This window comes from Sarcophilus harrisii, chromosome 1 (genome assembly GCF_902635505.1).
Source record: "Sarcophilus harrisii chromosome 1, mSarHar1.11, whole genome shotgun sequence".
Taxonomy (NCBI): Eukaryota; Metazoa; Chordata; class Mammalia; order Dasyuromorphia; family Dasyuridae; genus Sarcophilus; species Sarcophilus harrisii.
The window spans coordinates 291,704,214-291,730,058 of record NC_045426.1 but is presented as its reverse complement, the minus strand read 5'-3'; the positions used below and the strand labels follow the sequence as shown (position 1 = coordinate 291,730,058).

The following is a 25,845-nucleotide window of genomic DNA, read 5'->3' as shown; positions in this document are numbered from 1 at the left end:
GTTTAAAAGTTTTTGTTTTGTTTATAATAATCAACAAGAGAAAGCAAGTAATCATTTAAGGAGAGGCTAAACAAATAACATAATATAATGAAGAAGTACTTCACTGTAAGATATTGTTTTATTGCTTAACCCTGGGCAGTCATTTCATCTGTGAAAGCCCTAGCATTACCCGATATTTCACATTGCCAGTCTCTCCTAATTCCCAGGGTGTCAGAGTATCTCTGGCCACACACCTTTGCAGTGTCAACTAATTCTACCCGGCTTGCCTCCTCTGAGGCCTTCAGAGATCTCTGGCTATGATTTCTTGAATCGTAGTTTAATAACCGATAGAGTGCTCAAGAATAGCCATGTGCAAACTTAAAGCCTTTATTATACATGCTCACATGTTGGAATCCTTACAAAGTGTTAAGTCATTAGAATTGATAGAGACAATAATTATCTAATTTATCATGGTTCAGTATGATTGATCTCTCCTACAAGGAGATGTTATGGGCCAGAACTTGAAACAAGGTACTAAGTGGAATTGATGGAAGCAATGCTTGTGTGCTTGGGTTTGCACCTTTAAGAGTTTACACATTAGAGTTCACACATTAGAACTCACACATTGGAGTTCACAAGTATGGGAGAGACACAAAGTTAACTTTGTAACTTTGTGAATTCACACCTCCCATAATCCCACTCTCAGAGGAGGAGTCAACCTTTGAGAGAGCATAAAAAGAGCTTCAGTCAGTCAGTCAGTCAGTCAATTCGAAGACTGACAGAGTGAGAGGTCAGTTGAAGACTGAGAACCAAGATTCAGAGGGAGCTGGAGGCAACAAAAGACAAGCTGCAAGAGCTCTTGGAACCAAGGAGTGAGACAGGTCTCTAAGAAAGTTAACTGGGCCCAAGGAAAGAGACAAGACTTGGAAGGAGAAAATAAACATTTGAATTTTATCAGCAGGCTGCATTTGAAGTGATTATTGATCAGAACTAAAACTAAGGCTGCCTCCAGAAAACCTCCCTAAGAAACCTGCTCTCCCAGAGAGAATGATCATATATTATAAAAAAGAATAGAACACCACACTCGTATATTGCCCTGACTTGTTAACTCCCTAGTGAACACATGGTCTGGAGACCCATGTATTCACTATCAAGCTCTTTACCTCTCTTGGCTATCCATCCACTAGGCTTCATCCATGCATTCTACCCCAGGATAAAGAGAGATCAACCTTCTGCTGGCAGTGGGCTTAAAAAGGGTCTGTGAGGTCACACACACAGCCAATCAGAGAGGGAGCCATCTCCTGTTACAAAGCTATCTCGATAGGACAAGAGCCCTACCCATGGGGCAGTCTCTAGCCACAGAAAACCTCCTGGGCCACTCAAACCTCCTGTTGCACTGTGCTGGCCCATTTAAAAAATGCTTACACTTCACTATAAGAAATGAACATGAAGAATAGGGGAGAAAATTCACAAAATCAAAGTGAAGTAAACAAAACAAGGAAAATGATATTCATGATGACTTGGAACAATATAAATAGAAAAACCAAAAAATTTGAATGGAATGTTATGTACAAATATAATGATGAAGAAATTTGGTGCTAAAGAAAAGATGAAAAATATGCCTCCTTTGCAGAGATGAAAAACTATAGGCATCAAATATTGCATATGATGTCAGATTCTGTTGATTTTGTTGAACTGCTTTTTTATCTTTCTTTTTAAAAAAAAATTATTTGTTATAAGTGACAACTCTCTGATCAGGGAAAGGGGAAAGATACTTTAAAATGAATATTATTTTAAAATAATGTTATATAAAAATAATGATTATGAATTAAAATATTTTTTTAAAGAGAAAGTGGGAAACAAGATATAGTGCAAGGGTTCTTTAACCAAGGTTCATGGACTTTAAAAAATTTATGACACTTTCAATATAATTATTTTCTTTGCCTTCTTAAGGCAGTTAAATAATAAAATGAAAAAACTTTTTTTATTATTTATTAATGACTTAAGAATTAGAAAGATGAGTTCAAATTCTGCCTTAGACACTAGCTGAGCAATTCTGACTAGGTTGCTTAAACTTTCTCAACCTCAATTTACCTTTTTGTTAAAGTAATAATAATAATATCTATATCATAAAGTTACGGTGAGAGCCAAATGTGCAAAGTGCTTTGCTGACCTTAAAATGCTGTATAAAAAATTTGGTTATTCATCTACTGGTCATCCTACCATCTGGGGGAGGGGGTAGGGGGTAAGAGGTAAAAAATTGGAACAAGAGGTTTGGCAATTGTTAATGCTGTAAAGTTACCCATACATATAACCTGTAAATAAAAAGCTATTAAATAAAAAAAAAAGGAAATAAAAAAAATTTAGTTTTTATTTTTTACATCTAATAATTTAATTCTGAGAAAGGACCCATAGGCTTTACCAGGCTTCCATAGGGTACATGACTCCCTGAAAAGTTAATAGTGTAATGGAAAGGGATTGAATTTAGAGTTAGAGAATTTGGGTTTATGTTCTTATGCTACTTGCTATCTGAATGATCTTAATCCATTCATTTCATTTCTATGAACCTCAGTTTCCTCATTAGATTAGATGATGCCCAGTGACCATTTCAGATCTCAGTTCTATGTTGTGACTTGATATAATTTAAAAAATTAAATTATCCTAATGAAACATATGGAATTAAAAACACTTTCTCCTTTATTCAAATTATACAGGAGTGTTTTCTATATTATGCATATTTTCATAAGAGACATAAGGATTTGTTAGACATACCATGTTAAGCCATAAAAATGATCTATTGCCTGGTAGTATTTTGGCGGAAGAAAGGACACATTGTGGCTAACTGTAATCTATGCACAGCTTTCGAAGATGGGAATAAGGCACCACTTTATTTGATCTAATAATGGGAGAGCAGTGAAAAGTCTAATTATGCTGTGCCTTAAATAACTTTAAAGTAGCAGTCTATGGCAGCACATGGCAGGCAGAAGCCAGATTAATTTCAGAGCACAGCATGCAAGAAAAGACTCATCACAAACTGAGGAGATATTAGCAGGTCTAAAAGCTGCTGATAAACTCTTTTTCTCCCTTTGCCTCTGATACTCCCTGATGTTGGGCAGTGTTAAGTTAGTAAAGAGTAGGTTAGAAATTATCTGTCTTCAGGTTCTGCCTCGAGGGCTGACCTGGAAGTCACTTATGCTACTTAATATTTCCAAATCCAAACCCAAAATGAAATCACATGTCACTGTTATGCTAAAGACTATCCAGATTCTCACTTCCCCAATTCATCTCTTTTACTATTCCCAAACAATATTCTCTACCATTATTCTCTGATTATTTTTAAAGACATAAGTAGAAGACCATATAATAGTGACTATCAATTATGAATATTGAGATTCCAAAAACATTTTAATATTGCCAAAACCTGTATCATAGAGGGTGGAACCAGGCCCAGGAAACTGGTATTCTAGAAAATGAAGTCAATAGAAAATTAAATTGGTATTCAGAAAGTATATTGCTTGTGTTAGTCAAACAGACAAGCAACCTATAGGGATATACAGATAGATGTTGAAGTTGAAAGCATAATTCCTTCAATCAAGTTGATGGGCAACATATATCACTAGAGAGGAAAGGGGTAGTTATCAGAAGTTGGAGTTGGAGTAAAAAACAGGGTTTAGCAGGAAATTTTTTTTGAGGTTCATTGGGGTCGTATTCAGAGGTACTCTAGTGGCCTATTTTCTGATAGCAAGAGGTGGCTAAGACACAGTGTAGATAATGGGGTCGTCGGTCTTTGGAACAGTTAAATATGGTACATATTGTGTACCACCCAGGAATGAGGTCAAGAAATACAAATAATAATATCAATTGATGCAGAAAAAGCATTTGACAAAAAGTATAATGCTCATTTATACCAGAAAATCTAGAAAATATAGGCAAAGAGGAACTTACTTTAATAAAAAGCATCTAATACAAAAGGCAAGCATCACATGCAAAGGGATACAAAATCAGAGTAAGAGAGAGAGGGGAAATTAGGTACAATGAGTAATGAGGAGTTATGAGTTCTATTACTAAAATAATCTTAAAGGTAAGATTGTTCCTGAGGCATGATGGAAAAGTTCAGAAGTTGGGAAATAAATAGATAGCTGTCCTAAGCATCTTCCTTAAAATGAAATTTTGGTATGAATTCTTCATTATTTGTATTAGAAAAGAAACTTTATGAGGGGAGGGGCTATCTTTACTTTTTAAAATTTTACTAATTAAATTTTTAAAAATTTTACAGTTGTTTTTACAGTATAAACATTTTCAGATTATCCCTACTCAAAAAGATCTCTCATATCAAAGTATAATAATTAAGTAAAACTAACAATACAAGAGAAGGAGAAGAAGAAGAAGGGAAGGAGAAGAAAAAGGAAGAAAAAAAGAAGAGAAGAAAAAGAAGAAGAGAAGAAGAATAGAAGAGAAGAAAAAGGAGGAGAAGAAAAGAAGAGAAGAAAAGAGAAGAAGAAGAAGGAAAAGAAGAAGAAGAAAAAGAAAGGGAAAAGAAAAGAAAAACTAACTCTTTGAAACAGATTCCTTGGATAGCTGAATTACAGGCCATATAAGTAACAAAATGAAGGACTAGACATTTTCTCTAATTCTCATGACCTCTCAAACTTCTTCACAACAGAAATTATGCACCAAAAATAAAGCAAATTCAATTGTTACCATTATCTAAGATACCCAGAAACCAAAACAAACACACATCACCTGGTGCTTACTGACCCTTAACTCATTCAACATGCTACTCATCATGAGTTTAAATCAAGTCTTAAGCATTTAGTAGCTGTGTGACCCTAAGTAAGTCATTTAACCCCATTTGCCTTTGTTTTCTCAACTGTAAAACAAATTGAAAAAGGAAATTGGAAACCTCTTTAATATTTTGCCAAGAAAATCCTAAATGGGGTCATAAAGAGTCAGACACAACTGAAAAATGTTTAAAAAGTGAAATCACAATAAAACCAGGAAAAAATAAAAAAGATAATCAGAATATTATGTACAACTATATGTTAACAAAACTGTGAAGACAGAAGTAATAGAGGGAGATACTTTCAAAAATATAAAACACCCAAACCATTAGAAGATGAGATAGAAATCTTAAATAATCCAGTCTCAGAAAAAGAAAGAGTTGAGTATAAAGGAACTACCAAAGAAAAAGATTTTTGATACTGATGAATTGAGAGAATTCTATCAAACATGAGTGTGTGTGTTACTAATATCTAAATCAGGGAAAGATAAAACACAAAAAGAAAACTTAAGGCCAATATCATTAATGAATATTGACTCAAAAATGAAAACTAAATCTGATCAAACAGACTTCAATGATTTACCCAAGAAATTATTCATTAATTATTAATTTTATATTATATATTAATTCATCATTCATATAATTAATTAAGGGATATTTATACAAAGAATATGGGAATCATTCAATATTGATAAAACAATGAACATCATTAACCATATTAAAAACCAAAATATCCAAAATCACATGGTTATCTCAATGGATGCAGAAAAAGCATTTGACAAAAAGTATAATGCTCATTTATACCAGAAAATCTAGAAAATATAGGCAAAGAGGAACTTACTTTATTTTTTTCAGATAGTGAGGAAAATTTATTAAAGAAAAATCTTAAGGAATTTTTTTTTAAAAAAACAATGATCAGGAGTTAATTTACCTTGGACCTAAAATCTACCTCCCCATGACTAATATGAAAAGGAGTAGATAGATATAATCTTAGTCTGGTACCCATTTTCTTGAAGAACAGATTTTCCCATCTCTGGCCCCAACATTCTGTTTCTTATCATGGCAAGAATCAGTCTCTTGCTTCTCTTTATACACACATAACCTATCTGGGAAAAAACAAACAGCAACTCCTCTACCCCTTCTTTCTCCTTCTTTCTCAGTCCTCTCTCTATCTATCTATATACATACACATACATATAATATATGTATATAATGCATACATATCATGTTTCCTTTCTTATTAGAATGTAAGCTCCTTGAGGAAAATCTTTTTTAATATTTTATTTTTTTTATTTTCTTTGTGTCTTGAATTTTTTTAGTTTTACATTATTTATTCATTAATATTATTATCATTTATTTTTTAATTATAATTTTTTATTGACACAACCCATGCCTGGGGAATTTTTTACAACATTATCTCTTGCACTCACTTCTGGAGGAACTTACTTTATTTATTTATTTATTTTATTTAATAGCCTTTTATTTACAGGTTATATGCATGGGTAACTTTTCAGCATTAACAATTGCCAAACCTCTTGTTCCAATTTTTCACCTCTTACCCCCCACCCCCTCCCCTAGATGGCAGGATGACCAATAGATGTTAAATACATTAAAATATAAATTAGATACACAATAAGTATACATGACCAAAACGTTATTTTGCTGTACAAAAAGAATCAGACTCTGACATATTGTACTGGAGGAACTTACTTTAATAAAAAGCATCTATCTAACACAAAAGGCAAGCATCACAAGCATCAGAGGAAGAGAGAGAGGGGAAATCAGGTACAATGAGTAAAGAGAATTATGAGTTCTATTATTAAAATAATCTTAAAGGTAAGACTGTTCCTGAGGCATGATGGAAAAGTTCAGAAGTTGGGAAATGAATAGATAGCTGTCCTAAGCACCTTCCTTAAAAGGAAGTTTTGGTAGGAGTTCTTCATTCTCAACTCTCTACCAGATCAAAGCTTCTTAAACTGTGTGGGTTGTATGGAATCCATAACTGAATGGAGGTGGGGGGGGGGGGAATGGGAGGAGACAAAAAAATTTGACAAAAGTAAAAGAAATCAAATGTTCCATCAAGATTTAATTCTTTATGTAAAAACAAGTACATCCATCTTATTAGTGTGTAAATTTCTTTTTGTCTTTAATAAGTGGTAAAATTATATGCATGCCAGATAATGGTTTCAAAATAAAATTTTTATGATTTATTAGCAGGAAATGTTTGATTTGTATACCCATTTTATATACCTTGTATACTCAGGATCGCATAAAAATTTTTTAGGTGAAAAGGGTCACGAAAAGAAAAAGTTTAAGAAGCCCTACACTAGTTCTTATTATATGGCTGCCAAAGTTGCTAGTCTTTACAATGTTGTCATTGTATGAATTATCTTATTCTGCATCAGTCTATATGTCTTTCTCTGTTTCTTAAAAATATCTTTTTCTCATTTCTTATAGCACAATAATGGTCCATCATATGCACAACTTCTTCAGTCGATTAATCATTGGACATCCTTTTAGTTTTCAGTTGTTTGGGGATTTTTTGAAAAAGAGCTATTATAGGCGTGCATGCTGGAAATCGTTGGAGTCACCTACCCTTTTCCTGCTTGGACCCAACCCAAACCCTCAGTCCACTCCATCAAGTTGTCCTCCTTCCCCCGCCCCGTCGGCAGTGCCCTGCCCCGAGGCCTGAGCACCTCGGCGGCGCAGAATAACGCAAAAGTTGCTGTGCTAAGTGCTTCTGGAGAAGTTGTACAGCCCCTTTCGCTGCTCCTGAAGAATAGCCCTTTGGTGAGCCGGTTAACACTCTATGACATTGCTCATACCCCGGGTGTAGCAGCTGATTTGAGCCACACACTGGAATGCTCCTTTGTCAGATCAGAAAGACAGAGTACTCTTACATTTCCACGCCCTTGCTGCTCGGGGGAAAAAAGGCACCGAGAAGAACCTGGACTTCGGCAAGCTTATCCCTTTTGAGGAGAAGATGGTTGCTGAGGCTACTCCCCGAGCTGAAAGCTTCCATCAAGAAAGGAGAGGATTTTGTGAAGAGTATGAAGTGAGAAAACAGTCCCGTGAAAAGAGGAATCCATTTCCTTAATTTATTAAATCATCATGTCACTTGAAATCTGTTTCTTAAGCAGTGCTTCTCTGAGGAGATCAATTGTATTAAAGAATTTTGTCGATTGGTACATTGGCACATCAATAAAGCAGCCATCTTTTTTCTCCTGGGATGGGGGTGGGGGGAAGAGCTATTATATTTTTGTACATATAAGACTTTTTCCTATTTCTTTGATCCATTTTGAGCTAGCAGTAGCTGGGTCAAAGTTGTTAAATAACTTTTTTGAAGGTAATTACAAATTGCTTTCCAAAATGGTGGTACTAATTCACAGGTTCACCAACAATGCTTAGATGTGGGTTGGATTTGATGGTATGTGATCCCTTCCAAGTCTGACATTCTGTGATTTTGTTAAGGTGGGATGATAGAAAATGAGTCTTAGCCATATTAAGAGGGACATTCTTTGATGAGTACTCTGGCTTTATGTCGACTGAGAATGTCAAAGAACAAAACATAAAATAGTAGAATGGATGGGGAAAGGGGAAACACACTTCTTGGCTTGTCAGTGTGAGGCAAAATGATAGTAGTAAACAGAATAATTGTCTTTTACCTTTCAACAGAAGTTTTTCCATTTTCTCTATATCAGAGGATACCAGGTAGATGCTGCATTTGTGATTGTTTCCTTATACTTAAACCATAAACTCAAAGAAAAAAGATAAAAAAGAATGACATGATAAAATGTGATAATTAGGAAATACTATGTAACAGGAAAAACATAAACACCAAAAGAAAAGGAACTAAGTTCAAATTCTTCAAATCTTAATATCAATAGGACCTGGGTCAATTCCTTTAACTCCATGGGTCTCAGATTTTTTAACAATAAAATTAGGGAGCTAAACTAGATGGTTTTTGAGGCCCTTCCTTTCCGTCACATAAACATTCAAATCCTGGCATAAGTCTGGGAAGTTGGTAGGTTTAAAAAAAAAAAACTGTTTAAAATTTCTTTCAATATAATTAGTTTCTTTTGTAATCCCGTGTATTTTATTTTATGTATTTAAGAACATTGCTCTGAGAAAGGATTCATAGGTTTTACCAGACAACCAAAAGGATCTACGACACACACACAAAACAGGTTAAGAAACATCGTGTTAAAGACATCTTGCCAAAGATAAAACAACTCTAATAAAAATTATCAGATACCTATGCTATGTAAAGGATAGGTAGATAATACAATGTACAGAGTTCTGGGCCTGGAGTTAAGAAGTTCCCTACTTCAAATATGGCCTTAGATTCTTAACAGACACAATAATGGTGTGAGCCTGGCAAGTCACTTTACCCTGTTTGCCTCAGTTTTCACAACTGTAAAATGACCAAGAAGGAAATGACAAACCACTCCAGTATCTTTGCCAAAAACAAAACCAAACCATATGCGACCATGAAGAGTTGTACACCATTGAAAAACAATTGACTAAATGCTATGTAAGGTGATGTCAAATTTGTCATCTCTCCATTATGAGTTATCAAAGCATTCTCCCTAGATATTTCCTTTGCATTCATCTCATTCAATTATATCAGAGTTATTTGTGCATATTTTTTGCCTCCTACAGACTAAATTCCTTGGGAGCAAAGTACATATCCAGTCTTTCTTTGTATGTGCAGTACCTGGTCCAATCCTTTGAGCACAGAAGGCAATTAATTTGTTTGTTAAATTAACTGACAATAGAATGAGGGTGTGAAAGAGATTATATAATTTGAGAGTAAGAAGGGACCTCAAAAGTAAACTAATCCAACTCATACCTGAAAAGAAATACCCTATAACATACACAACAAATGGTCATAAAATCTCTTCTAGAAAATGTACAATGAAGAATTTTGTCTAGGCATATTCTACTTTTTGACAGCTCTACTTGTTAAGTTTTTCTAACAGCTAAAGCTATAAATCAACTATAAGATTCCAGACCTAAAACCCTATAAATACCTCACTTTCATTTCATTCTCATTGCTTTCTTTGTCCTTCATTTAGTGTGTCACCTGCTATCATGGGGTTAAGAGACTGAACATCTTTCTTACTCAGAAATCTCTTATTTCAAGTCTCCTTGACTTTTTTCAATGGTGAGTTCTAGGACTGACCTCTCCTATTACATTGACTCAATTATGGAGCTTACTGTTATGCTGTATGTCTCATTTTGTTCAGCTGTGCTTATGTCTAATTTGAACTGTTAAGCTCTTCAGGAAGGGACTCTGTCATTTTAGCTATTATTTTGGGAAGAATGATGTATCCAATCAACTATACCTAAACAATAAGATCTTGTTAACATGAGCTATCTGTGTCATTGAGATCAATATGATGAAAGCCTTATTTGTGACTTCTGTATTTAATGTTCTTTTCTCCTCAATCCTGTTCTATGCATCTTATTTTCCTACCTGGTAGAAAAACTTAGAATCTTACATCAATTTGGATTTACTTTAGTTAATTTTTTAAAATTTTAGCTCTAAATAATATGTTTAGATTTTGAGTCATTAAATATTTTTAAAAACCCATTAACCTTTTAAGTGTGTCTACATTCAGTTGACCTAACACAATATTTAGAAGCCCACTATTGGCCCAGCACTGAGAATATAAAGACAAACAAGACAGTCCCTGTCCTCAATAAGCTTATATTTTACTAGAAGGAGGTAAAGAAACTGGGGAGTGGTATACAATGTATTCATGGATACAATAAATAAATATAAAGATAGAAAGCAAATATAATGTGAGTGGTTGGGAGAAATGACTGAAGAATAAAGAAAGACTCCTTATAGGAGGTGGCACCTAAGCAGAACCTTGAAAGAAGTTAGATATTCCAAAAGATAGAGACAGCCTCATACAAGTGAAGGAGCACTGACTCCCAATTTAGAGAACCTAGATTCAAATTTTGTTTCTGATACTTATTCTGTATATGAGATTGGACAAATGTTTTAACTAGCATATGCCTCTGTTTTGTGATTTGCAAAAATGAGGAAGCTTGGACAAGATGGTCTCTGAGATCCCTTTTAGCTCTAGATCTATGATCCTATTATAGAAAGGAAATTTAGGTATGTTTTAAGATCCTGATGAGGCTGTTGAAGTTTCCCCAATTATTCAAGACTTTTTCTTCCTTTCTTCTCAAGATATCAGGTTGAATGGACAGTATTAGAGATCCTTCTGTAAGTTTTCTACTTCTCCCTATAACTTCTTGATTGAGACAAGCCTCGGTTATCTCATTTATAAATAAATCTCAGCTCCATTAACTAAAGTCTTTAATTGGATTTTAAATAGACAACTTCTTTCCACATCCTTCATCCCAAATTCCATTCAAGAGATGGCATTTGAAGTAATTGGGTTAGGATGAAGAGTTAAGTAGGTGCAGTGGATAGAGAACCAGCCCTGAAGTCAGGAGGACCTGAGTTCAAATTTGGTCTCAAACACTTAACACTTCCTAGCTGTGTGACCCTGGGCAAGTGACTTAACCCCATTGTTTCAGTAAAAAACAAACCAACAAATAAAAACCAACCAAAACCCCCCCCCCCCAAAACCCTAGAGATGTCATTCCAGAGCAGAAATAAATTAATGGAGTAGTGGAGAAGGGCTTCAGCTACTGAAATGTTTAAATTCCAAGACCCCCAAAAGATGTAGAAGATCCCAGTTCATCCCCTCATGTCCTTGTCTTGAGCCTAGATCTGTATTTCATTCTAAATCTATTAGATTATTGAATTGTAGGTAAGCATGACAAAGCAAGGATGTAAAGGCAGTTCTGTGGTTCCTTGCACAGGACAAATTACAGGGCCCAGATCTCTTTTCTCCTACATAGCTCATTCCTCAGGGAAAGGCAATGAATGAGTGAATGAGTAAAGGAACAAATGAGTAACTGAATGAATGCAAAACCATTTACTGAATGCTTCCTATATGCCAATACTTTAATATATATACAGAGAGACAGAGGCAGAGGGAGGGAAAGACAGAGAGAGACAGAAAGACAGAGAGACAGAGAAAAAGAGAGAAACAAAGACAGAGAGAGAGAGAGAGAGAGAGAGAGAGAGAGAGAGAGAGAGAGAGAGAGAGAAGAGACAGAGGCAGAGAGAGAGGCCATCCCTGCCCCCAAGAAGCTTATATTTTAACAAGAGAAGACAACATAAATGGAGGAGCAGAGACCTATAGAAGAAAATTTTAATATGGGGAGTCACAGGAGTAGTGAGGAGAGTCAATCGACATACACTTTCCAGAAGCATTGCTACTGCAAATTGTTTTGTGTCTGGAGCAAGAGATAGAGAGGGGCGGGTGGTCTATGGCTGGTGGGTCTGTGATGGCAAATAGATAGCAAGACAGATGGATGAGGTACAAAGATGAGCTAATAGTTATAGGGAGCTAAGTGGGCAAGTTTGAATTCATTCAGTCAACAATCAACTGAGGTGGAGCCTAGGACAGGAGCACAGATGTCATCTGCATTTATTATTGAAATTTTGATCATACAGTACCCAAATTCAGTGTCTATCTAGTAGGGTATTAATTTTTTTTTTAAATTTAAGTCAGTTGGCAGCAGGCACAAAGTGCAGTGAAAGATGCAGTGGAGAATAATAGAAAAGGAATACTAGATTGAGGCAGAACCCATGGCTTTTAATTTTATTAGTCAGCTAATAAGTAACCTAAAAGTCTCTGAGCCTCAGTTTCCTAATTTTTAAAAGTAAGGGATTGGATTAAACCAGGAGTACCTAACCACTTTTGTGTTATAGTCACCTTTGGAAAAATGATGAAGCCTATTGACCTTAGTGATTAGCATAGTGGCTGGCACACAGTAGATGCTCAGTGTTGTTTGTCCTAATAAATGCTTATTGACTGTCTGACATCTCAGAACAATATTTTTAAATGCATAAACAAAGGCAACCAATTATATTGAAATATGGCTATTAAGATTTTAAAATAAAAATAAATAAATAAAATGTTCACAAACTCAAGGTTAATTTCTTCTCAATGTTACAATTCTATGATTTGTAAAGGGATAGAAAGGAGGCTATACTACCAGCCCTGTCTGTCTCAAAGGATAGATTTTGATACTATTATTATAAAATGTATTATAGTCATTTGTGAAGTTCCCATAAAAGTTTATTTCCCTTTGGTATCTGCTTTGCTCTCTAATCTTCAGTCTATTTACTGCCATAACCATAGGCAGACAAGATTCACACCAGGGGGGACAATAAAATACAAATCAATCTTCTGGGCTCCAGATAAGAGACACCAGCTTGAATCAAAAATAATATTTATGGTCAAAGAAGAAAAGAAACCCACGATCTCTGACTGAATAAGAACAAACAAGAAGATATGCTATGATGTCTTTACCCTATAACTGCAATATGATGGGGCTAGTTCCAAATAAGAACACAAACATATAAGCCTTTGCTAAAAATAGAAGACAATTAATTATCACCTCCTTGAAGGTGCTGGATGATATGCAATGCTTCAGTAGTCCTACAGTATCAGAGTTATTGCTTTCATCCCCACTAATAAAAAATACATTTCATATGTGTGTATGTATACAAGCAATGACATATTCTTGAACTCTGAATAATCTTCTTTGACCTTTATCTAAGTCATTAATAAAAAATGTAAAATAACAGAATTTAAGAACTAAGAATTTAAGAAGTAAAAGAACTAATCCTTGAGATACTCCATTGACTAACTCTCCCAAATTGACACTAAATCAGGAATGACTACTCTTTGGATATAGCCATTCACCTAGTTTTAAATCCACTTGACTGTACTATCATCTAGTATATATTTTTCCATCTTTTCCGCAAAAAAAAAAAAATAGAATTCTCAATTAATCAACAAACAGTAAGGTAAAGGTAAGGAAAGTATGCATTCCAAGAATGGAGGACAGTCAGTGAAAAGATGAAAAGACTGGAGAGAGTGTGATATATGAGTACTAGCATGAAAGCCAAAAATTGCTGGATCACAGCATGAAAGATAGTAATGTGTTAATGTTAAAAGATCAGAAAAGGACCAGGTTATGAAGAGTTTTAGTCACCAAACATATTCGATTTTTAAAATCATAGGGAATATTAGAATTTATTAAGTAAGGAGATGATATGGTTAAACCTACTGATTAGGAATGTTTAGGAAAATGATTTTTAATTAGATGATTAGAAATTATTAGAAAATGATTAGGAAAATAATTTTATCAGCTGTGTACTTGGCATGGAAAGAGACTTGAAGCAAGGACAACCTTTAGAAAGATGTTAGACTAGTCACAGTAAAAACTGATACGGTCCTGAACTACAGTAGTTGCTATGTGAATAGAGAGAAGGAAAAGTATACAAAAATATTGTCAAAGAAGAATTGGCAAAATTAATTGATTGGATTTGCTGGTTAAGGATTGACTTCCTTCCGTTCCCAAAGTTACACAGCCAGAAAGTCTGAGACTAGATTTCAGATCCAGTGCTCTGGATCTGGATCATGGGGTGATGTCTTGACTTGCCTGTGTAGTTCCAAGAAACTGTAGCTTTCTTCATATACTTTACATAGATAAATACTATTTTCCCTGTTAGAAAGCTCCTTGAGTGCAGGGACTATTTAATCTTTATCTTTGAATCATTAACTTAATAAATGCTTGTTAATTGATCTATTGATTGAGATAGATTTCAAGGTCTCAGTGATTCAAATTCTTTGACAGTTCCCTGTCATTGCAAAGTTCAAGACTTTGTAGCCATTGTGTGATCAACCTTTCTTCCCTGATCTACAGATGTCCTTAGACAATGGACATACAATCAGTCATCAGGTCAATAGTCTTTTCAGCTTGGCAATATCTTTCAGAGTTTATGTCCTACTTGGCATAACCTTCAAAAACCTGAGGCCAATTAAAGTCCAAGCTGACTCATCAGAAGAAGACCTTAAAAGAGGACAAGTTTTCAAATGTTGAGTTTTGCTTTGTACTAATTTTATCCATTTGTGATTTTCCACAAGCCCTGAAAAACTGTACTTACTAACTTAAGCTGAAATCATTATCAGAATTTGTTTGACTCAGGAATGAAGTATTGACTTCACAAACAAAGATTGATATTTGCCTTGAAAGATACTATATCTTGACATTCACTGAAAGAAGCAAATACGTTTTCTTATAGACATTGGGAGTATTTTGAACAAAAAGCCTGAAAACATTTCAGTTGGAGATTTTGGGTGTGTGTATAGTATGCTATATATAGCATATATATGCACACACACATATATATATATGTATATCAAATTAACTTCCCACCCATAATACCTTGAAAATAATTTTAAGCTTCAAGGATTAAATGAAACATCCTATCCTCCCAGGAAATAACTATCTCATATGATGGACTGCCCAGCTGCAGATCACAATTTGATTCATTGCATGTACAATCTGATTAGCTACATAACAGATTTCCACATTAGGAACTCATGAGAATAGATGCCTACTGACTTGTTTCATAACTGTTTGCTTAAGATCACTAGCCTAGATCACTTCCATCTTGTGTGTTTCAATGTTTAAACTGGGGATTGGATTAAATTGGTTTAGGCTAAATCTACAAAATTAGAAACAGAAAAGTAAGAGCACAGAAAACATAGTCAGTTCAATTAGTCATTGACCATAGAAGTGGACATCAAGGGATTTTAGGCTATTCCTAAAATAGTGCCAAACAGCCAAATTTAGCTAGATTTAAATTAGAGTTTTAAAACATTGATCCATTTTCATTTCTCTGTCATCAACTACTCAAGTATACTGTGTGAATATCATTTTGTGGCTAACAGAAAGAATATAAAACTTGTTCTTCCCACTATTCTGCTATCTTTTCAGATACAACTGATAACACTTTCTATACTTTCTCACTGGTTATCTTGATATCCTCAAATCCAGTCTTTCCTGGCATCTCTGGATTTATAGGATCATAGCTATCTTAAAGGTACCTTAAAGGCTGTTGAATCCAACCTCCTTATTTTATAGATGAAGCAACAAAGGATCAAAAGAGTTGACATGCCTAGTAGAGTTGTACAGTTAGTAAGTGTCTGAAACAGGATTTAAAACCAGGACTTCCTGACTGTAAATCCAGTAATCTATCTACCACACTGTGCTGCCTCTTCAGATGTCCACAGTCTTTAGTATCTTAGAAATGACAAAAAGAAAATGGAAGTATTTCTAGTTTCTGACCATTCATAGACTCAGAAAAGCAGACAAGACAGATTTTGAGTCATACAAAAAATTCAGAGTGGGTGTTGGGAAACATCATAAATTTAATATTGCATACAGAAAAAAAGTCTTGACATCAGTTACCTTAGAGATGCACATTTGCAGTTATGCAAATTGCTTGCTAGGCACTGTGGAAGATATTAAAAAGTATAAAATACAGCCCCCGACTTCAAGAAACTTACTATTAAACTAGGGTGTTAAGACAAATGTACATAAAAAGTTCTCTTCCTTATATTGCAGGCTAAGTGCTTTAGGCAATAAAGCAAGATCTTTGTGGTCAGGGAAAGCATTATTGAGGAAATGGGACTTAGGCTGAGCTTTGAAGGACAGAATAGGAATAAAATAAATATAAACATTCCTCAGAAAGGGGTAAGCCATGAATAAAAGTGGAAAAATGGGGCTAAGTGAAACTTATTTGGTAGAGAGTGAGTAGACCATACTGATCACTGCAGAGTTTATATATTGTAGAAGAGGACTGAGCTATAAAGTTGGAAAAATAGTTTGGGGCCTGATTATGGAAGATCTTCCAAATATGGAATTTGTTCCTTGATAGCAGGAATCATTTCATTTCTATTTTTGCATCCTCAACTACAGTGACTGGTACATAGTAATCACTTAGTAAATGCTTGTTTATTGATGAACTGATGACTTGATTATCCCATAGGACTAAATGTAGAATGTATAGGAGGGAGAAAAAGGTGGAGACAGGGAGATAGTCAAGATGTTATTTTAGTAATAAGACTATTAGAATACCCCAAACCAAAAGTAAGATGGTAGCAGAGGAAAGGAAAGAAATAAACAGATGCAAGAGACATTTTAAAGGAAGAACTAATGAGACAATGACTAATAGAAGGCAATGAAAATGGAACAAAAAATTAATTATTTCAGAGTTGAGTAACTAAAAGAATAGTAGTTCCAAATAAAGAATTCAGAAGCAAGGCCATATTTCGAAGAAAATGACCTTTTAGACATATTGAGTTTGAGTTAACGATGGAACATTTAGATTACATATATTATATTCCCATTATTTGACACTTGAGGTTCAATTATTAGACCATTTGTGCCATTTTTATATTACTTCACACACATATCCTATTATTATAAATACAGAGTAGATAAAAACATAAAAAGAAAACTGTCATGAAAAATGAGATAAATTTTTAAAAATTTATGGATCCCTTGTTCCTATGGAATGAAGTACAATAATCATAATAATATAATAATAATAGCTCATATTTATGTCACACTCTACAGCTTAAAAAAAAGTTTCCTTATAAGCAACCAGATCACAAATTAAGTGCTTAATGTATACCAGGAACTATGCTAAATACTAAAGAATATAAAGAAAAAGCAAAAATAGGCTGCCACCAGGAAATTTGCATTCACAACAATATTCTGAAGCAAATGGTTGCAAATATTATTACTTCCATTTTATAGATGAATAAACTGAAGCTCTCATATAAGAAAGGAGTTGTCTGTTGAATATTTTTACATACTCATTTTGTAGATTTCTGTAACATTTCTAAAGGCTGTATCCATACTAGTCTAACAAAACTCCACTTTTATAAAGACTGTCTCATTTGGCTGGCAGCTAATATTACTGGTTCACAAAATTTGCAAATGATTTTTCAGACTTCAAAAGTTCAGCAAAATTTGCTGTTCTTTTCACGATGATATGCAAAAATCTTTAATGAATTTTCTTTAAACCATTTGAGAGAGACATCATTCTTTATTATTATTGTTTTAAATATTAAATCCTCAAAAGCATGTAATATTCCAAAAAGAAATTAATAATTCTAAATATGCTTACATAGAAAATACCATACTAATTCAAATATAATATACTAGTGTATAATAAGGAGTTGACCTTTATGTTGGGCTTTAAGGTTTACAAAGTACTTGGCATACCTTATCACATTTGAATTGCATACATGAATTCATTTGATCATCACAGTAATCCTATCAAATGCTATGAATGTTTCCATTTTAAAGATGAGAAAACAGGTTGAGAGAGTTTGTCCAGGGCTATGTGACCTAAGTAGAATTTTTAAGTGCCCTAAGTAGAATCTGAATCCAAGTCTACATGATTCCAATTCCAGTACTCTTATCTATTACACCAACTTCATTCATAATAGATTTAAAACAACAATTTAGTCCATCAGTCCAATAGTTTATTGGTTTTTTTGTTCAGGTAGTCTTCAGTTATATGACCCCATTGGAATTTTCTTGGAAAAGATACTGGAGTGATTTGCCATTTCTTCAGATGAGCAAACAGAGGCAAACATGGTTAAATGACTTCCCCAGAATTATATAGCTAGTAAGTATCTGAGGCGAGATTTGAATTCAGGTCTTCCTGATTCCAGGTCAAGTACTCCAGCCACTGCCCCACTAGATGCCCCAATAATTTGTCTAATCTGTTCCAAACAGTCAATTTAAATTTTCATTTTTTAAAATGGAGTATTCAGTGTAATACAATGGAATAATCCCTTGCTCTAAGGATAGAGGTTCAAATCTGTCCCTACTTGTGTAAACTGGGCTAAAGCTTTTTGATTTTTCTTGGCCTCTGTTTCTTAATCTATAAAATGAGGAATTTGGACCAAATTGTCTCTGAATTTCCTTCTAGCTCTAGCTCTATCAGTTAATGATCATATTATTTGTTATTTTAGGCTAACAAACACATAATCTTAAACTTTTTAGTAATAACAGAAAACAACTTCTTAGGTCTATGAAGAAGAGGCCATGGTAAAATGAAAATAACATTTGGTTTTTTATTTCATTCAAACTTGGTTTTGAATCTAGGCACTGACAGTTACTGATTGTGATTATGGGCAAAGCATATAGCTTCTCCAAGTCTATTTCCTCATCAGAAAATTGGTAATAATAATATTTTCATTAAAAATCCTCACTGGGGTATTATGAAGAACTCTATCAGCCAGTCTTAAGTATTCCATAAGTGTGAATTGTTATTAAAAATTAATGTATGTCACAATTTATTTTTATATAGATATTGCAATATTTTGGTAAAATGTAAAATACTTGATAGTTAAATTTCTCTCTTCATCTTTGTAGTCATAGCATATAGAACACTGGTTTGCACATAAAAGGTATATAAAATAAATATTTGAAAGAATTTCAATCTAATTTTTGGTCTGGATCTATAATTTCATCGGTATCAGGAACTCCCAGTGAGGAAATTCCCTCAATACAGACTAGAAAATTTTCTGTAATTTTATAGTTTTATAGATTTGATTGAGGTCATTAGGAAATTAAGTGACTTGCCTAGGATCATACAATCTATCTGTCTGTCTGTCTATCTATCTATCATCTATCTATCTATATCAGAATTAGGATTTAAACCCAATTCTTGCTGATTCTGACGCCCGAAATCATCATGATAAAAATAGTCTTCCTTACTACCAAAAAAAAAAAAAAAGGGAGAGAAAGACAGAGAGAGAAAGACAGAGAGAGAGAGAGAAATGATGTGACTTCCCCTCCATAGGGATCAGAGTATAAAAATGTATCTTCCTAAGCATGAAGGACCTAATCAAGTAAATTAAATATTAAGAAATTAACTGCTAAAGAACAAAATTCCTTTATTTAGCTTGAAGTCAGGCAGACATGCATTCCAGTCCTCTTGATATACACCACTTGTACAAACTTGGACAAGCCATTTAATTTCTCAGTGTCCCAGCCAACTCTTTAAGACTAAGTTACAGATCAGTAACTGCTCTGCTTTAGTGGAGGGCATTTCCACATTGGAGTTGATAGTGACTAAAAGTTGTGACTAAAGAGAACTGAAAAATTCATCTATTCAATAATATGTATATTCATTCCAAAAACATTTGTTTGAATATCTACATTGTATAGCACACTGTACTGTATAAAGGTAACAAAGTATCAAATATAAGGCATAGTTTCTGTCTTCAAGAAATTTTTATTTTAGTTGCAGACATTAACCAAAATTTCTTAATATGAAAAGGCAGGTACCATTGTGTTGTATTCAAGGTCTATCTTTACAACTATCTCCATCACTTAGTCAATAAATTAATTAACAAGCTTCTAAGTACCTATGATAGGCTAAGCAATATATTAAGTATATTCCCCTCTAATCCCTGCCCCTCCCATTCCCCACCCCGAAACAGCATTTATGTAGCATAGACTTCAGGCTCATTTTCCATTCCCTTCTCACACTGGAAGGTTCTTTCTTAGAAGATAGTTGGCTACTGCCCCCTTCAGAATTCTAGGGATAACTCTAGAGATAACTGTTGGGTACAGGTTATTGAATATAATCACTTCATTAAAATCACTGATTATCCAAGTGATATCTATTAGTCAGAAAGGCTTAATTAGCTTTTAGGAACAGTATTTATTAGATGTATCATAGAGACATTTAGTACAAAACATTTCCATCCCAGCCTGGGGACATACTTTCACAAGTACATAGAGAATCCAAGGGAAAATACTCTCAAGCTTAGAAAATAAAAAAATGTGGCAAAGGGGTATTTCATCCCTTAGTTTGCAGAAGTCAATTTTTTCTCCTTGATCACTGATTGATTCAGTAAAAAGGTCTAGGTATTCTGTGTTCATACAGAGTGGAAAAGACCTCCTGCAAGAGCTTACATTCTAAATGGAAAGACAACCTGTACTATTTATGTAAGTATTTACAAGATATATCCAGAACAGATGGGAAAAGAAATATACAGCAAAGTGATGAAGTTTAATTTGTTGAGATAAATACTGCAATTCTGAATGTATACTGATGCTATTAAAATTATTATTATTAAAAAGATTCAATCTTTTTCAGAATAAATATAGGATTCACAAACATCTGGAACATTAAAAGGTAAGATAAAATCAGGGAAAAAAGGAAACATATAAAACATTCATGGAAAAATAATAATTTTGCAAACTAGAAATGAATGAAATTCTACATGGCAGAAAAAGAAGTCCAATAACTATACAAGGTGTCACTGCATTGATTAATTAATTTTTTAGTAAATTGTGGAGAAAAAAACTAGGATGAAAGTGTAAGGAAAGGATGACAAGAAAGACTAACAAAGTCAGTCAGTCAATAAATATTTATTAAATACCTACTCTATGTCAGGCACTGTATTCAGCACTGCAAATACAAAAAGAGGCAGAAACTTTTTAATATGTGTGTGCATATGTATGCAATCTAAATATAGGCTGGCTGTATCCCCTGGAAGGGAGTAGAATATGGTATTTGTAAATGATTACCAATGTCATAGAGAGAATTTATGCTTGTGTGATTCCTTCCTTGGAAAAAGGCAATTTCCATGTCCAGGTGAGTCATTTTATTTTAAAGAAGAATGTGCTCATGGGAACTTAGGCTCTGTTATTAAAACCTATTATTTTGATTCTGACTACAGTAAAAAATATATTATGCATAGAAATACATGCTAACATAACAAACAAGAACAAGATTTTCAAAGGAAACCACTGACCTCCTAGTCTCCAACTGCTGTAGTCTTTTTAATTTAAAATTTTTTACATGATCTTCACATAAAATTTTTCCCTTTGTTATGCAGTGAACTGAGAGAGAGAAAGAGAGAGACAGAGAGAGAGAGAAAGAGAGAGAGAGAGAGAGAGAGAGAGAGAGAGAGAGAGAATTTTTGCAAACATCAGCCATGTTAAATAGAATACTAAATAACAATCCACACCCACAGTCCCTTATCTCTGCAAAGAGGGATTATTATTATTACACAGATTTATATAGAATTCTGTTAATTTGTGTTAAACAAAAGTTTAGATTTTATAGTCATAACATATACAGTTTACTTGGTTCTAGGCATTTTCACTTGCCTGTCCCAAATACTTAAAATATTTAAAATATTCTTCCTTCACAAGCATGATGGTGCACAGCTATAGTGCCTGCTACAAGGAAGGGTAAGACTGGTAGATTGCTTGAGCTCTGGAATTCTGAGGTGCAGTAGGCTAAGCTGAAAGTTACTTGCATTAAATCCAGAACCAATATAGCGAGCTCCCAGGAAGTAGGGCAACCAAGTAGCCCAAGAAGAGAACTAGCCCAGGTTAAAAATGGAACAGGTTAAAAGCTCAGGAATTAGATGTGGCCATTGGACTTCCAATCGAGATAAAATGGAGAGATCATCGTCAAAAAAAGTTGTCTGGGACATGGAATGATTGACTTGTCCAGTGTGTTACATAGCTAGAATATATTAGAAACAAGACTTTTAAACTAGGTCTTTTATGATATCTAAATTCACTATCCATTATACAAAATGTGTGTCGGTAATGGAATAATAATAATAATAACAATGTAATAACAATAATAGAAGTAGCATAAGGTGATAGAGTCAGTTGAACAGGATTAATATCAAGGCTCTGTCAAATACTATTTGGGTGATTATAGACAATATATATTACCTCAGTTTCTTCATTTTAAAATGAGGAGCCTAGCCTTAATGACATTTTAGATTCCTTCCATCTCTTAAATATAGGATTTTATAACTAAATTCCATCTATCATAATCCCATTCCCTTAATGTCATTTGTCAGCCATTTATAATCCTGTTCTTAAAGAACTAGCTGTTCCTTATAACAGTTTCCCTGAAATCAAGTGTTAATTAGGGGCTTATTTATAATAAGAACAATATTAAAGTTATTATTCTTTTCCATCAAGAGTCAGAAAAGAGGATATGAGCTAAATTTATTGCAAAAAGATTTAGATTAGATATAGGAAATAAATCAAAGGTTTCTAAAAGTCAGGACAGACATCCAAAACAAGTCATTAAATCACTTTCTAAGTGATTTAGCTTTGAAAAGATATAAAAACATTGGTGCTATTGAATGGTATAGATCAAGGATTCTTCCCATCTTTTTGAGTCATGGATTCTGCTCACAATCTGATGAAACTCCTGGATCTCTTCTGAGAAACATATTTTTGAATGCACAAAACATAATATACAATATTACAAAGGAAACAATTAATTGAAGTCATTATTAATATGTATGCATACATACATTTTAAAGTTCATGGACCCTAGGTTAAAAATCTCTGATTTGGTGCAATTCTGCTTAAAGACAGATAGAGAAAATAATCGATATTTTGTAAAGTGTTAATATTACCTACAATGCTTTTCTTCCGAATTTCTTTGTAATTTTCCATTAGTGAATGTCCAAGCCCACTGCTGTTATCTACATCAGAGCTGTGGGTAAGAGAGAAAGGAATAGGTGATAGTATTTCTAGTACAGAATAGTTTCAATACATCAATTTACACAATTCACTGTGCATACAACGCAATGAAAATTATATTGAATAGAGAATGAAAATCAAAGAAGATTGAGACGGAGAAGGAAGAGACTGTCACAAAAATCTAGAAAGAAAAGAATATCAAGAAGAAGAGACTACTGGACAGTGTTAAAAGCTGCAAAAAAAGTCAAGGAGGAAGATGGAAAAAACACAAATTTTGGCAATTAAAAGAACATTTTCAACTTTAGGGAGAACAGTTTGGGCTGAATAATGAGTTTAGAAGTTAGATTATAAAGAATTAAAAAAAAGAGTGAGTTAGCCACATGATAATTAACAGGAATGGTTGCATCAAACAGATTTTTTGAGAATAAGGGAAACATTGATATATCTCTAGGCAACAAGGAAACATCCAGTAGAAAGAAAATTAAAAACAAGTGAAAGCAGAGATGATAGAAGGGGGGAGGGGTAGTCAACTGGAAAAGACAGGGTGGAATGGAATTCCTCATAATATGTAGAAGGGCTTGTCTTAGCAAGAAGAAGGTCCATCTCTTCATTTGAGATGGGGTAAAGGAAAAAATAATCTCAGAAGGCATCTAGGTAAAGTGAAATAAGGCAGAAGAGAGAGGGGAAAGGTATTGAAAAAGCTTCAGTCTTTTCAGTAAAATATGAGACAAGGTTTTCAGCTGAGAAGGTGAGAGTCATGAGAAGTTTGTGGAGCATCGAAAAGACTCGGAAGAGCTGCTAGCTGCTGCAACAGTAAAGAAGCAGCTGGAATTATTTTGTTTTGGATCCAAGTCATCATGGTTTTATAATTCTTCTCCACTTTTGTTCAGCTGTGTATGTGGGAACAAAGGTAGTGGATAGTGAGAGTGATCTAAAGATAAAGATCCAAGACAGAAAAAAGACAATAATGGAGGTAAGATTCAAGAGTATAGAACTGAAATTGTTTACAAGGGTCAAGATGAGGAAAGCAGGAAAATGTAGCTTGTGCAAGGGAAATGACCTGAAAGAGAAGTGAGGCACCAAGGGATTGGAGGTCACAAGGTAGACAAAGAACAGGGCTTGGGGTTGCAAGGCAGAAAGAAAGATTGAATGACAATGCTATCATGTAACTTTTTTCCTTTTTTTTCCCCTTCTCTCCACCCCCACCCCTACCCCTACCCCATGGTATTAGAGATAGCTTCCATTTGTAAATATCAGAGTGGAGTATTTGTAACGAAGATCAAAGGTATGACTAGCTTTGTATATAACTGAGATAGATTAAAGAAGTAGGTCATATGAAATGAGATTAAAATGTTTTATGGAATACTAATATATATGTTGAAATCCTCTGGTACAAGGGCAGGAGTCAGAAAGGAGAAAAAGATTGTGAATTTGGCATGAACTTACTGAAGAAAGAAAATCTTGGAAATAGGCAGATAACAGCTAACAAAATTCTGATTAGGGGAATCTCAATGTCATAGTGATAAAGACTGAATCTAAAAGAGGCAATGGGGAACAAGTAAATAATTCCTGGATTGTTTTATATTTCATAATAACTCTAATCCCTGGTGTAATTATTCTAATCACAATCTGTATGGATTGAGTCCACCCTTGACTTTGGACATATTCATCCTGAATTGAGACATTTTCCTAGTCATAAAAGTACAGCTACCTTATTTTATGAATAATGAAACTTGGACAAAGAAAAGCTAAGTAAATTTGTAAGTTTGTAAGTGCGTGAAGTAGCTCTCAACCTACCTCTTCTTTGACTCCAACTTCAACAACCTAAGATGTATAGATGACAGCCTTGGTCTAAAGTCCTTGTTTACATGGAGGATACCATTATTACAATAATTATTAAAATAAAATTGTGTTGTTATTGTATGTGTTGTGTTGTTAAATAAATATTCTTACAGAGGGAAGCTTAATGTTATCTCAATAAAGTAGATTTAGGAAATCTTATAAGATCATGTAGTAGGCCTAGTACTGGTACAGTACAGGACCAACACCAGTATTTTATATTCTTATTTGTAGGTGGATATCTGACTTTGATCTTTAGAATACCTTACTTACTGCCTAACTGATTCCTGGAAAAAGGCACTGTGTTCTAACAGTAATCCCCCAGTTTGTTGACTCTCACATTTCAGACTGAAGGCAACACCTGTTAATCATCATCAAATGCCCAGTATATTCTAGCTCCTCTCTTTCCACCATAACTATCCACTAAAGAGGCCAAAGAACAAGGACACTGTGGCTTTTACTAGATCAAGTCCAATTTGGCTCAATTGGGATCAGTATATATAATTTAAATTGAAAACATTAGTGAAAACATGAACTTTTGTGAATGTTATACAATTAAGCAGAAACAAGAATAAGAAAAATGGTAGAGAAAGGTGTTAAGAAGTGACAAATTAGGTTGTAGGGCAGACTTGTGGCATTTTTTTCCTCCTATAATCCACATAGAGATTTAAGAAGTTCTATGAACTTGATATGGAAAAAAAATAGTATCTTTATTTTCATTAATTGCCAAATGGAAGCTAGCATTTCCTTCTATTGTGAATTTAGGCAATGTTTATGCACACACATGCAAGTTATAT

At 34.0% G+C, this 25,845-nt stretch overlaps 1 long non-coding RNA gene across 3 annotated transcripts in view; it reads right to left on the bottom strand.

Moving 5' to 3' along the window:
* The window catches only part of LOC116420123, a 40,990-nt gene extending 15,918 nt beyond the window's left edge, over positions 1-25,072 (bottom strand). The window contains exons 1-4 of one of the 3 annotated variants that reach the window (XR_004230377.1): positions 25,007-25,072; positions 23,143-23,222; positions 21,502-21,589; positions 8,443-8,502 (exon numbers count right to left, since the gene is read on the bottom strand). This is a non-coding gene — a long non-coding RNA (uncharacterized LOC116420123). Of the gene's footprint in view, positions 1-8,442; positions 8,516-21,501; positions 21,590-23,142; positions 23,223-25,006 lie in introns of those variants that run through there. The other 2 variants (XR_004230376.1, XR_004230375.1) reach the window with 2 other exon arrangements.
* Between the last annotated feature and the right edge of the window lie 773 nt (positions 25,073-25,845).